The sequence below is a fragment of the Candoia aspera genome, chromosome 7, assembly GCF_035149785.1.
Source record: "Candoia aspera isolate rCanAsp1 chromosome 7, rCanAsp1.hap2, whole genome shotgun sequence".
Classification (NCBI taxonomy): domain Eukaryota; kingdom Metazoa; phylum Chordata; class Lepidosauria; order Squamata; family Boidae; genus Candoia; species Candoia aspera.
Genome location: NC_086159.1, coordinates 48,316,134 through 48,328,664, shown reverse-complemented (window position 1 = coordinate 48,328,664; position 12,531 = coordinate 48,316,134). Strand labels below are relative to the sequence as shown.

Below are 12,531 nucleotides of genomic sequence, written 5' to 3'. Positions count from 1 at the left end.
AATAGTCCTTCAGACAGCAACTGTAAGACCTTTGATGACTACCAATGCATGTTAGGGATACATGAACTGAATCCAGACTCAAATAATCAATAAACATTTGTGAAAATTCTAAATTGGTTCCCAAATTATTCTTCCAGTGTAATTAATTTAAAAACATGCACACTCTTGCCTCGTTGCTAAACAATTGAGGTGGATGGACAGGACACACACACACTGCTTAGATTGCTGTGCAATATTCTCTCTCCTTCTGTATATATTATAAATTATGTTACATTAGGCAGCGACTACAAGTAGTCCTCACTTCAGCAACTGTTCGAAGTTACAACGGCCCTGAGCAAATGGTACTTACGCCCGATCCTCAAAGATAGAGCCATTGGAGCACCCCTGCAGCCACATGATCAAAATTCAGGCACTTGGCAGCCCACCCTCATTTACAACTGCAGGGTGTAGTTCAATAAACCCCACCCACCTATCTCCCCCCATCTCTGCCCTTTTGGACCCCTGCACTCCACGGCCGCTGACACCCTATGTGCTGCCGCCCCAAGCTGACCTTCGCTGTCTTCTTGCTCCCGCTGCTGATGAAGTGCGCCTGGCTGGGCCCTTCGTGACGCAGCTTCCTCACACAAGGCCTTCCTCCTGAGGTCACATGCAGCAGTCTCCCCTCAAGACCTCAAGAAGGTGACCTTGTGTGGCCAGCAGCTACCTCACGAAGGGCCTGGCCAGGTGCGCTTCATCAGCAGCAGGAGCAAGAAAATGGGGAAGGTCAGCTGGGGCAGCAGAGTGCAGGGCAGCAGGAGCCTCAGAGTGCAGGGCAGCTAGGGTGGCTACAGCTGGGGCTTCGGCTGCACTGCTAGGCTGGGGCAGTGGGGCTTCACACTATGCTGCAGCTCAGGGGCTTCTTGGCGCACCATGGCTTTGGGGCTTCTTGGAGCAAGCTGCCCCAGAGCTTCAGCAACGAGGCTTCTTGCCACACTGCAGTTCTGGGGCTGCTTGCCACGCTGCAGCAACAGGGCTGCTTGCCACAGTATGGGGCTTGAGGCAGTACTCGGTGGCAGTGGTGAGCCCAACGGAGGGGAGAAAGAACATGATAATTGTGCCAAGCACAGGGAGGAAGGTCCACTGGGGGCGGCGTTGGGAGAATGGTGGCAGGAGAATACAGCAGCCTCTTCATGCTGTTCAGGATGGCCAAAAGGGCAGAGATGAGGGAGGAAATAGGTGGCTGGGGGAGTTGAAGGGAAGGCAGTCCCTTGCCTTGGAAGAACTGAGGCTCAAGGCAGGGAGGGACCAAGCCAGGAATGGCTTGGATAGGAGTGGGTCTTCGGCTAAAACAGGATTCATTTAATAATAGCGACAGGGATTGTCGAAACTACCGTCACTAAGCAAGGCGGACACGTGATGTTTCTGTTAATGACTGCTTCACTTAGCGATGGAGTTGCTGGTCCCAATTAGGGTCATTAAGTGAGGACTACCCGTATTGGCGGGACGTGGTGGCACTGCGGGTTAAACCGCTGAGCTGCTGATCGGAAGGTCGGCGGTTCGAAACCACGCGGCGGGGTGAGCTCCCGTTGCTAGTCCCAGCTCCTGCTCACCTAGCAGTTCGAAAACATGCAAATGTGAGTAGATCAATAGGTACCGCTTCGGCGGGAAGGTAACGGCGTTCCGTGTCGTCATGCTGGCCACATGACCCGGAAGTGTCTATGACAACGCCGGCTCTAAGGCTTAGAAATGGAGATGAGCACCGCCCCCTAGAGTCGGACACGACTGGACTTTACGTCAAGGGAAACCTTTACCTTTACCTACCCGTATTGGCAAATTGAACCACCCCGTGACATCAGAAAATAAAGTTATGCTAGAAGGATAGGAACTCTAGCACCACAAGAGCCATTCATTACATAGGTCAGAAGTTTGTCTTAGTCATTCTCCACAGGTAGAAGCAGAATCAGCACCAGATAAATGACAATAAATTACTTTGCGAGCATATTGGGAAAATGTGTATTGCAACCAAGGTAGTGTTTGAAGTCTTACAAATTCACTGGTTCTTAATATTTCTGCTGTTTGGGATTTAATATCACTTCCATATTTGTTGAAAGTAGCATGAAACTTTTATTTACCTATAACTAGGAAATGGTTAAGGAATCTAAGAAACAACATGAAGAGGCTTAAATAATTCACTTCCAATGCGATAGATTACTACTTACTACAGAGGCATGCAGCATGAAGTCAGAGTCATTACTGAAGCAGGACATGATGGTGATGTAGTGACATCAGTAATCCTATGAGAGAAGTTTTTAAGGAGCAGAATGAGTGCATTCATCATGTCTGGGGATGGAAACTGCCTAGGAAACTGTGAGTAGTTTTAAGTTTAAGTTTAAGTTTGTTTGCAAATCTCATGCCTGGATCAAGCACCATAGATGCAGAGAGGGCAAAGGTGAACTCCCCATCAGGATTAACATGCCAGTGATTATGATACACTTTGGAGAGGAAAGTGAAATTGTCTGAGCTGTTTTACATGTCTACCATATGTGATAACACGTTCCATCTGTATCAAGGCCTTTCCAACATTTATTACTGTATGATCTGTCCATCGTAAATATTATTGATGGAGTTGTGTACCATCTGTAAAATGTTTTGTTCCAATTTTTCTTTAAGTTACAACTTGGTGTAAATTTTATAGATGTAGTCCATAGCTCATCCCATTGTTTTATTGTAACTGTTTCTTTGAAATGCTCCATCCAAAGTGAGATTGTCTGAAATTAGCTACCAATGGAGGAATTCTCTGATTCAAGGCAGAACTGAGAGGAATGGCTGTCTTACGTCCATACTGGAGAAGTGAAAGAAAAGTGTGTTAGGAACACATCCAAAGCAGGAATAGGAAACCACAGAAGTCACAGCCACCATATGGCCCAGTAACTGAAGAAAGATGCACGCCCTGACTCTTATTAGGGAGGAGATCTTGTGCACAATCACCTGACATGCAGGGAGTCATGGCAACAGTAGGAAAGCAGTTCCTAAGATGTTATCTATTTTTGTACTATAAATTGGATACAGGAAGCTTATCCAAAAAAAGAAGAATTCTTATAGCTGAAGTGGAGACCAAGATGCTGAAGAAACAAAAGGAGTTGAGCTATGTGGCAAGACAGCTTAGTATAGTTTCTAGAATATGTAATTAAGAGCCAGTTGTCTAGTTAAGGACATAATATGATGTCCTGAAGGTGGAAGAAGTAATGCAAGGTTTGTATTAATGTTTATTATGACCAAAAGACCTGAGGAGGAGGAGTGTTTTCTCATATTCTGAGAAAAAACTATCAGGGTTGAACCATAGTGTAAAATATTAGGAGATTTCAATCCTTGTCTCCCAGAAATCTTCCAGGTATACACAACCTCCCCTGCCTTCTTACCCTGGTACAGCAACATGGTAGTTACTGTTACATCACTTATCTTCTAGGGAGATGCCTCTACCCCAACATCTTCTCCCAACCTAGCATGTGAGAGAGAGATAAGAACCCCACAGCCTATGTACCTCATTGGCAAATAAAAGGGACAAAAAAAGATAGAAATGGTAGAAATTCTATAGCCATTTCCTGGCTCTGGAGCATAGAGGCACATGACTAGGGAAATCAGCCCTTTCTCCTTTTGGAGTAAGATCACTCACAAGATATAAACAAAATTAAGAGAGAGAGAGAAGAAGAAGGTAAATGTACCCTTTTAACTTTAAGTAGCCACAGGCAAACCATCCAATGATGGAGAAGGTAAAAACAGAGTTGCTAAAATCATGGACAGCAGTTCAAAAGACTCTTCTATTTAAAAAAAAACTATAAAGGACCATATAAGCTTCTGAGCAAACATAATTTGATAGATCTGCTAGTAACGTAGAAGTAACTCTGATGTAAAGAATTGCTAAGCTGCATAAAAACACATAACTCAATGAGCAAACATAAATAACATAAATACCAGAAACAATAAAGCATTAACTACCAAACAGAAAAGAAATTAAACTTAGTGCAGCTCTTAGTTAACTTTTTCCTGCTGCTCAATAGAACAGACAACCCTTGGAACAGAGGTTACTTCTATGTCAATTTTGTTACCTGCAAAATCCTACTTCTTGCAAATTCCAGTTTAAATCTATGATTGAGAGGAGTGGTAAATCCCACTGGCTTCTGGACTGTCATCTAGCAACTTTGGTCTGATTTTAGAATACAAAACTCTTTCTAATGCATCAGTGGCATTAGCAGAAAGGGAGAAGTTTGGACATCTGCTTACTGCATATGTGCCAAAACCTGTGTGATTTTTCTTGAAACTGAAAAGACATTAATGCTGTGACCAGGAAGAAGCTGTTAATCCTGTGAATACTGGGCAGCATCACAATGGAGTTATGGAGAGGCCAAATGGTAAGATACTAAATTAGTAAACGCATCTATGTATGGCAAAGCGAGGGAAGGAATAATAGTGGAATAAATGAAAATATGCGTATTTCAGAAAATATGCACAATGAAAATATGCATCCTTCAGACAATTAAAAAAGACATAATTTTCTGGGGTGTTATATCTAGCCGCGTACAACTGCGTAAATATTTTATTTATATCCCTAAAAAGCTGTTTTCAAAATTGTTTGATTTTGGAGCGCTAGATCAAACATGCCAGTATGTTCTAATGTTGCCACATCCTTAGATATACAGTAGTCCTCAAAATTTTTGTTAGAAGAATTGTGGTATAATGCCACTGATGCATTAATTTCAATGAATTTTCCCTAATTTCCCGGAGTCTCATCTTAATTATTTATGCCTTAATAAAGCAGTTTCTATCTGTGATATTTTTATGACGTTCCATTCACATAGGTGTTCTAAGAATTAAGTTTGCATTCCAAAGACCCTTAATAATAAACCATAAATTTTTGACACTGCCCTTTTGTACTTTACTTTAATTATTCTGTTGAAATTCATAAAAGGGAATAAAACTATTTTGTTTATATAATGTTTAAGGAATGACAGAATTCGTACATATTGTAACCAGTTTATCATCTTATTCCCCACCAACTTCATCCATTCAGGGTACCTAACAGAATAATTTTTCCCTTGGATAAACATATATTCAAAAGGTTGGACAATTTTCCCAAACATCATTATCTAGTTCTTCCATTACCACCTTTAACCAGAATGTAACATGCATAATCACTAACCTATAAATTCCTACTTTCATATGCACTTATACCAACCTAGATGACACCACTTCTGACATACATTTTAGCCATGTCATTCATAATTAAACCTACACTTTCACTTCTCAGCATGTATTGAATAACTCTACTCCACAAGACCAGTCTACTTTCCTTCCAATCTGTTATATTCTTCCCTTTTTCTTAGATTCACAGACACACATCTATTTTTCTTTAATTTCATTTGTTAAATCAAACCCTTTTTATGTATCCTCTAATATACCAAACCCAATCTTCCACATGGTTGTCACCAGATGGAACCACAGATACTAACCTCCACCACCCATCACAGTTTTGATCAATCAAGTCTCTCACATAATGCTTTTTAGTAAAACAGAGAAGGTGTAGACTCAGTTAGGAGCTTTAGTCATATCCAGGCTACATGCAACATTCCCAGATGATGACAGACAATAAAGCACGATCATAACCAAAATCCTATTTTTCCCCAAGCACCCTCGCATCATTCTATGCAAGGCAGAAGTTTATAAGTCAACATACCTTGGCCCATAAACCATTGATCAGGAGGTTACATGCAGTGTATTAACACACTCAAGCATTTTAGCAACTCTGGTTCTGTATGTGTATCTTAGATTTCAAGTTTCATGTAAAGAAAGAAGGCTGAAATACACATACTATAGGAGAAAGCCATCCTGCTTAAGCTGCACAGAAAATACTACCATGCTGCAGACGGTTGAAAGAGTGATTTCAGTTGTAACAGATTGTCTGGCATTTGAATGTTCCAAAGGAAAAAGAAAAACACTCTCTTCCTGAAGAGTATTCATAGGATGCCCTGATTCTATTGCGTATCTTTTCAACCAGAAATGATTTGAAAAACAATACTGAACTGCATACCTCTATAACAGATTCAAAAATCTGCTAAGAAGTGACAAGAGAAACCATTTGCAAGGCCCTTTTTGATAGTGTGTTAGGAATTTCAAGCCACAGGGAGGGTGTGCTCATTTTGTCAAAAGGATCTGAACACTGTGAATTCCAGAGTGAGGCAGAAACACCTGCACGTTTGACGAAGTATTTGAAATGTGTCAAAGGCAGGAGGTGTCTGGGCAGACACAGCGAACAAGGCAAGAGTTTACTGTATCTTCTGCAAGTAGATATTTATTACATGGATCAGAAAACAGCAAAAGGAGGAGAAAGGAACATAGAAAAAAGACTCAGGATTATAAGCATGATTCTTCTCCACTGGCTCCTAGAATTAAATACACAAGTTCTTGATGTGCATCTACTTACTGTCTGCATAAACTGCTACACATAAAATGTTAGTATTTGCTAGCAATGGCTTAAAAACTCTACTGCAATAATTATGTAGGTTTCTAATATGACTGTTTAGTTCCATCCACCTAGAGAAGTTCTGTGCTGGATTTCTTCACATGAATTTACACACAAATGTATGGCAATAGTTTCATGTGATTCAGGTAAATATGTACAAATGACTGAAGAAACATCATTAATTGTTTTAGCTTGAAGAAAGGGCAGCTGCATTCATTGAAAATGAATGTGCCAGTTCCCCAATATTCAGGCCAAAACAAGAAAAAAAGTTTCTTCATTTGTTTATATATTTCAGAGTACTTAATTATATAGTAACATTAATCAAAGTTTACCAGTTTATAAAATATATACAGTATATACATGTGTGTGTGTGTGTAAACAAACAAACAAACACAGGCCCATAACTAGGGTCTCTGTCACCCAGGGCAAACATGGATTCCGCGCCCCCCCCCCCATTGGTTGGTGAGGGAGATGTTAGCAACTTTAATTGTGGAAATTATTATAACTGCCAGGAAACATTCAATATACAAATAGTATTTTATCATTTTGGTGCCCCTCCAGGGCAGTGCCTGGGGCATATGCCCCACTTGCCTCCCCCCCCCCCATTGCAGCCCTGTATAAACAGGGTCTGTGGAGATGCTGAGGGAACGGACTTACCCTGTTATCTGGGAGCGGTTTGATCCTGTTGGGCCCAAGGAAGTGGACTGGATCCTCCAGACTGTAAATGCCACCATCTGTCAACTAGACCCTTGCCCCTCCTGGCTAGTGAAAGCAGCTCGGGAGGTGACATACGGTTGGGTCCAAGCAATGGTATATGCATCCTTGAGAAAGGGGGTGTTTCCAGCAGCCTTTAAGGAGGTGCTGGTGCATCCCCTCCTCAAAAAACCATTGCTGGACCCTACTGTTTTGGACAATTTTCATCCAGTCTCCCACCTCCCCTTTTCAGGAAAGGTGATTGAGAAAGTTGTGGTGCTGCAGCTCCAGAGACTTCTGGATGAAACGGATTATCTAGACCCCTTTCAGTCAGGTTTCAGGCCCAGATATGGAACAGAAATGGCATTGGTCATTCTTATGGATGATCTCTGGTGGGAGCAGAATGGAGGCAGTGGATCCATCCTTGCTCTTCTTGACTTCTCAGCAGCTTTCAATACCATTGACCATGGTATCCTTTATGGTCAGCTCAGGGAGTTAGGGCTGGGCAATGTAGTTCTGCGCTGGTTCACCTCCTTCCTCCAGGGCCAGTCCCAGTCGGTGTTGATAGGGAGTGAGAAATCTGGCCCACGGCCCCTCCTTTGTGGGGTGCCACAGGGCTCGGTACTCTCTCCGCTTCTTTTTAACATCTACGTGAAACCGCTGGGTGATATCATACATCATCACGGGATGAGGTATCATCAATATGCCAATCATACTCAATTATACATCTCCTGTGACCATCCTCTCTCAGTGCCTGGGGGCTATGGGGGTCTGGATGGGGAGCAACATGCTTCAGCTGAACCCTGGTAAAACAGAGTGGCTGTGGGTGGGGGTCTCTTCGGTATCTGGGAATTAAACATCCTTAGTTCTGGATGGGGGTGCATTGCCCCAGACAGACCCAAAACAGAATCTGGGGGTCCTGCTGGACTCATGACTCCTGCTCAAAGAGCAGGTGGCAGTTGTGGCCAAGAGGGCCTTTGTGCAACTTCGTGGCCAGTTACACCCTTTCCTGGACCAGGAGGCCCTTCGCACAGTCACTCATGCCCTGGTCATCTCCCATATAGACTACTGCAATGCACTCTACATGGGGCTACCCTTGAAGAGTAACCGGAAGCTACAGCTGGTCCAAAATGCGGCCACAAGGGCAATTCTTGGTGCCCCTAGAGCGGCACATGTTACACCATTGCTTCACAACCTACATTGGGTACCAGTTTGCTTCCGGGTGCAATTCAAGGTATTAGTTATTACCTTTAAAGCCCTTCATGGCATGGGTCCAGGGTACTTGAGGGACCATCTCATCTTATTGCATCAACCCATCCCACCCAATCATGCAGAGAGGGCATGTTATGGACCCCATTTGTAAGAGCATCTGGCAGGGTCCAGGAAGTGGGCCTTCTCTGCAGTGGCTCCCGCCCTCTGGAACATCCTTCCTGCGAGGGAAGATAAGACAGATTCCATCTCTTGTGGCCTTCGAAAAACAACTGAAGATCTGGTTTTGCCGCCTCGCTTAGGGTGAGAAGGGAAGTAATCACCCCTGGAGATGGTTCACGCCCTAAAATGGCCCTTTAGATATAGGTGAGATCCAACTATCATGGACATCTGGATTTTGTACTCTATTTATGCTCAATATTATATTTGTATTTATATCTACTTATGGTATTTTAATGATTTTATCTTTGTTGTAAACTGCCCAGAATCCCCCTTTGGGGAGAGATGGGCAGTGGCAAAATTTAATAAATAAATACAAATTTATATTTATATTTCACATTTAGTCACTGCCTATCTCACTCAGAGCGACTCTGTGTGGTTTACAATAAAAACAAGAATAAATACTAGTTAAAAATATAATAAAACCATTGTTAAATAAATAATATAGTCCAAGGCGTAGATGTTAAAAAGTTCTTAATTTCTGGGAGCATCTTCAGGGTGCTAACCACCCCCAGGGTTCAGGGCTGCTTTGGTGAGGGCCAAGCGGGACATGTGCCCAGGGCGCCACGCTGGGGGGGGGGGGGGTGCCAAAGTGGGCGAGAATCCATGTTTGCCCTGGGTGACACAGACCCTAGCTGCAGCCCTGCCAAGGTTGGTTACCCCTCCTCACATCCCATGCAAGATGGTAGAGCTGGGCCTTCACCTCTTGCCAGGAGAGTGGGGGCCCACCTCATCTCTGGAGGCAGAGTGTTCCATAGGGCAGGAACAACGGCAGAGAAGGCTCTCTTCCTGGGCCCCACCAATTGACATTCTTTCATGGACGGGGTCTACAACATGCCTTCTTTGCCTGACAGGATGTGGCAGGCAATATAATAGGGATGAGATGGGCACGTAGGGCTTTAAAGGAGATAACAAACACCTTGAATTGGACCCAGAAACAAACTAATACCCAATGCAGCTCCCGCAGCAAAAGTGTGACACGTGCCATCCTTGGGGCACCCAAAATAGTTTGCGTGGCCACATTTAAACCAGCTGTAGCTTCTGTATACTCTTCAAGGGTAGCCCTATGTAGAGCGCATTGCTATAGTCTGTACAGGAGATGACCAGGGCCTTCAACGGTAGCCCTATGTAGAGAGCATTGCTATAGTCTGTACAAGAGATGACCAGGGCCTTCAAGGGTAGCCCTATATAGAGCGCATTGCTATAGTCTGTACAGGAGATGACCAGGGCCTGGGTGATTGGTTGGAGGGCCTCCTGATCCAGGAAGGGGCATAACTGGGTTTACAAATGAATTAGAAATTACAGATTAGGTAATTGGACTCACTGACTGTTCCTGGTCTGCCAACCCACTTCCCAATCACCATCTGAATTGCTCTAACATTGCAGTTACTGAAAGTATTTTCACACACAGTTGTAGAAGATCCAGTTATTTTCCTAACAGTCCAGTACACTAGGCTGAGATGAAATAATGAGTCAAGGAAGTGTACACAGAAAATTCTTATAAAAGAAATGGTTGATTATGGAGATGAGAGAAAGACTAAATTTTATATATTGATCATGCAAACACTGCTAAAATCAATGCCTTACTTTCTTTGCACAATTTCCAAACAACAGAAAATCAATGGTTTGTCTCTGAGATCAAATATCTAAAAAGAATACATTGGCAATTATTATGTGCTACCCTTCCCTCAGTACAACACTTGCCAAGGCTTTTGGATAAAGCAACCTTTTAGAAAAAATTAAACACATCCATACACAAGCACACAATGGATTAGATTCAGGTATGTATAAATTAGTTACTTTTATGACAAAAGCTTAGCTAACCTAATCTGAGAATACAACAAAGCCCATCACCACTTTATCCAAAGAGTAAAATATCACTCAAACGTTGTCAAGTGTGCCAGACTACACATATAACTTTCTCCTACTGAGAAAAAAATACTGTTTTCCTTTTCTGCAAAAACAGTTCCTGAAAAAGGAATTAAACTTCTCATGTAGGATGGCCACGCTCAAGGACCCCTAGTCTGTTAACTAAAACACCTCCTATAGATGAATGAATAGATATTCAGGCAGTCATTTAAATAGAGTCTTGCCATAACAAAATTGTTAGTCCTTCTGCATACAACAGAATTTCTATTATGTTCTTAAAATGAATCAGTGATGATTCTGTATAGGATGTTGGACATGGTTTAGGACATACTACAGGAAGCAGCAGAAGGTTTTTTTAGAAAGAAAGAGGGTTGCTATACAACTATCTCCAATGGAATTATTATAAAGATGGCATCTTAAATGTTAGCAAATTAATTATGGCACACGTTTTTAAGGGCTACTTTAAGGCTACTACTTCATCAATCACCTAGATTGCTATCCTGAGAGGTATATACATATACCCAGACAGAGAGAAAACGATAAACAGTAAAGTCACAGGAATATGAAATGCAGATGCAGAGATAATTTATTAAAGGAGTGCCAATTCATGACTATTGGATGTTCTTACATTGTTGAGCTGATTATATATTTACTGCGTAAGAAAGCTTGGTCTAATCTTTGAGAAAGGGCATCCCACCCTCTGGAACATCATTCCCCCAGAGATTTGACTTCCCCCAACCTTGCTGCCTTTCCATAAGGCCTTGAAGACCTGGTTTTGTTACTGAACCTGGACCCTGGGTGTGTGGTTGAGCCAATAACATGATTAGATTAATTTATGTTGGTAATTTTATCTTGGCTGAGATATACAGATATATCTCTGAGATTTATGTTATTTATTATTTTGTTGTGATGTTTTTATCTTGCTTTTATTTATTGTTAGCCATCAAGAGTCATGTATTTGGAATGTGTAGCAGGCAGGCAGGACCATAATAAATTTTATCTCAAGCGTTTCTTAATGAAATCAGTCTTGGTATTTCTTTGTGCAAAGGTACAACAGTTGCAACTTTCATTTTGGGTAGATGTTCCCATATTGGTTTGGCTATTGCCCTAAAATGAAAGAGATAAACACCCAGTGGAGGGTACTGTAGCAGAATCACCCACTGGGGCCAATGCTTGCATCACCCTAATGCAAATGCTAAGGATTTTTCTCAAGATTGCAGCAACATAAGAAAGAGATACATTCCCCTTTCAGACTTGCTCCAGTGCTATTATTTATCACTCCACCATCTGTTATTTTTTGTATTTAAAAAATTTGGCCTTGGACACCTGAAAGAATAATGGAAGACTACCAGAGCAAATGTTAGGAATTTTAAGTACAACTGCACACCACTTAATTCTTTATCTTATTTATGGGCAATATCGTTTCACGGAATTATTCCATATGATAAGAAACAGCAGAATTTTGTCATTACTCACACATCGCTTCTTTGTTTGCTAATACTATTAAGTCGCTTACAAGTAACTTGGACTAGTAACTAGCCTAGATATTGTTTTGCATCCTCTATAACACTTTGGACATTATGGTGGTAAAGACAGGAAAATGATATCCACCAAATGCATGTGACAGAGAACTTTACAAACTTTCTTTGGGTGCAGGGAGCAAGGCCTTTTTAAAGTGGGGATGGGGGAATTGTCCTGGGCTCCACACATTGCCATGGTCCCATTCTAAGGGTACTTCAGTATATGAAATGACTAAAGGAATCAGTGTTTTATTTCCAAGGCAGCAAAATCAGTCACCTAAAATATAATGGCAAGTTATTTCAGTATTTCAAATTGATCCATTCACTCCTGATTACTGGCCTATTTGCTTCAATAGGCGAAAGAAGACAAAGACAAAAACATATTTAATCTATAATGCACAAGAAGAAATGGTACAGCATTCAAATAAACAGGCCTGGCAGAGTCTTAGAGAAGAGGGAAGAAAAATCTCAAAGATTGTTTCAGAAACTTCAACTCAGCTAGCACACTGGAAGGAGGAGCCAAAT

At 42.0% G+C, this 12,531-nt stretch overlaps 1 protein-coding gene across 1 annotated transcript in view; it reads right to left on the bottom strand.

Moving 5' to 3' along the window:
* Positions 1-12,531, bottom strand: part of PPM1H (protein phosphatase, Mg2+/Mn2+ dependent 1H) — a 77,630-nt gene that overhangs the window by 24,247 nt on the left and 40,852 nt on the right. The gene's annotated exons all lie outside the window — the stretch shown is intronic.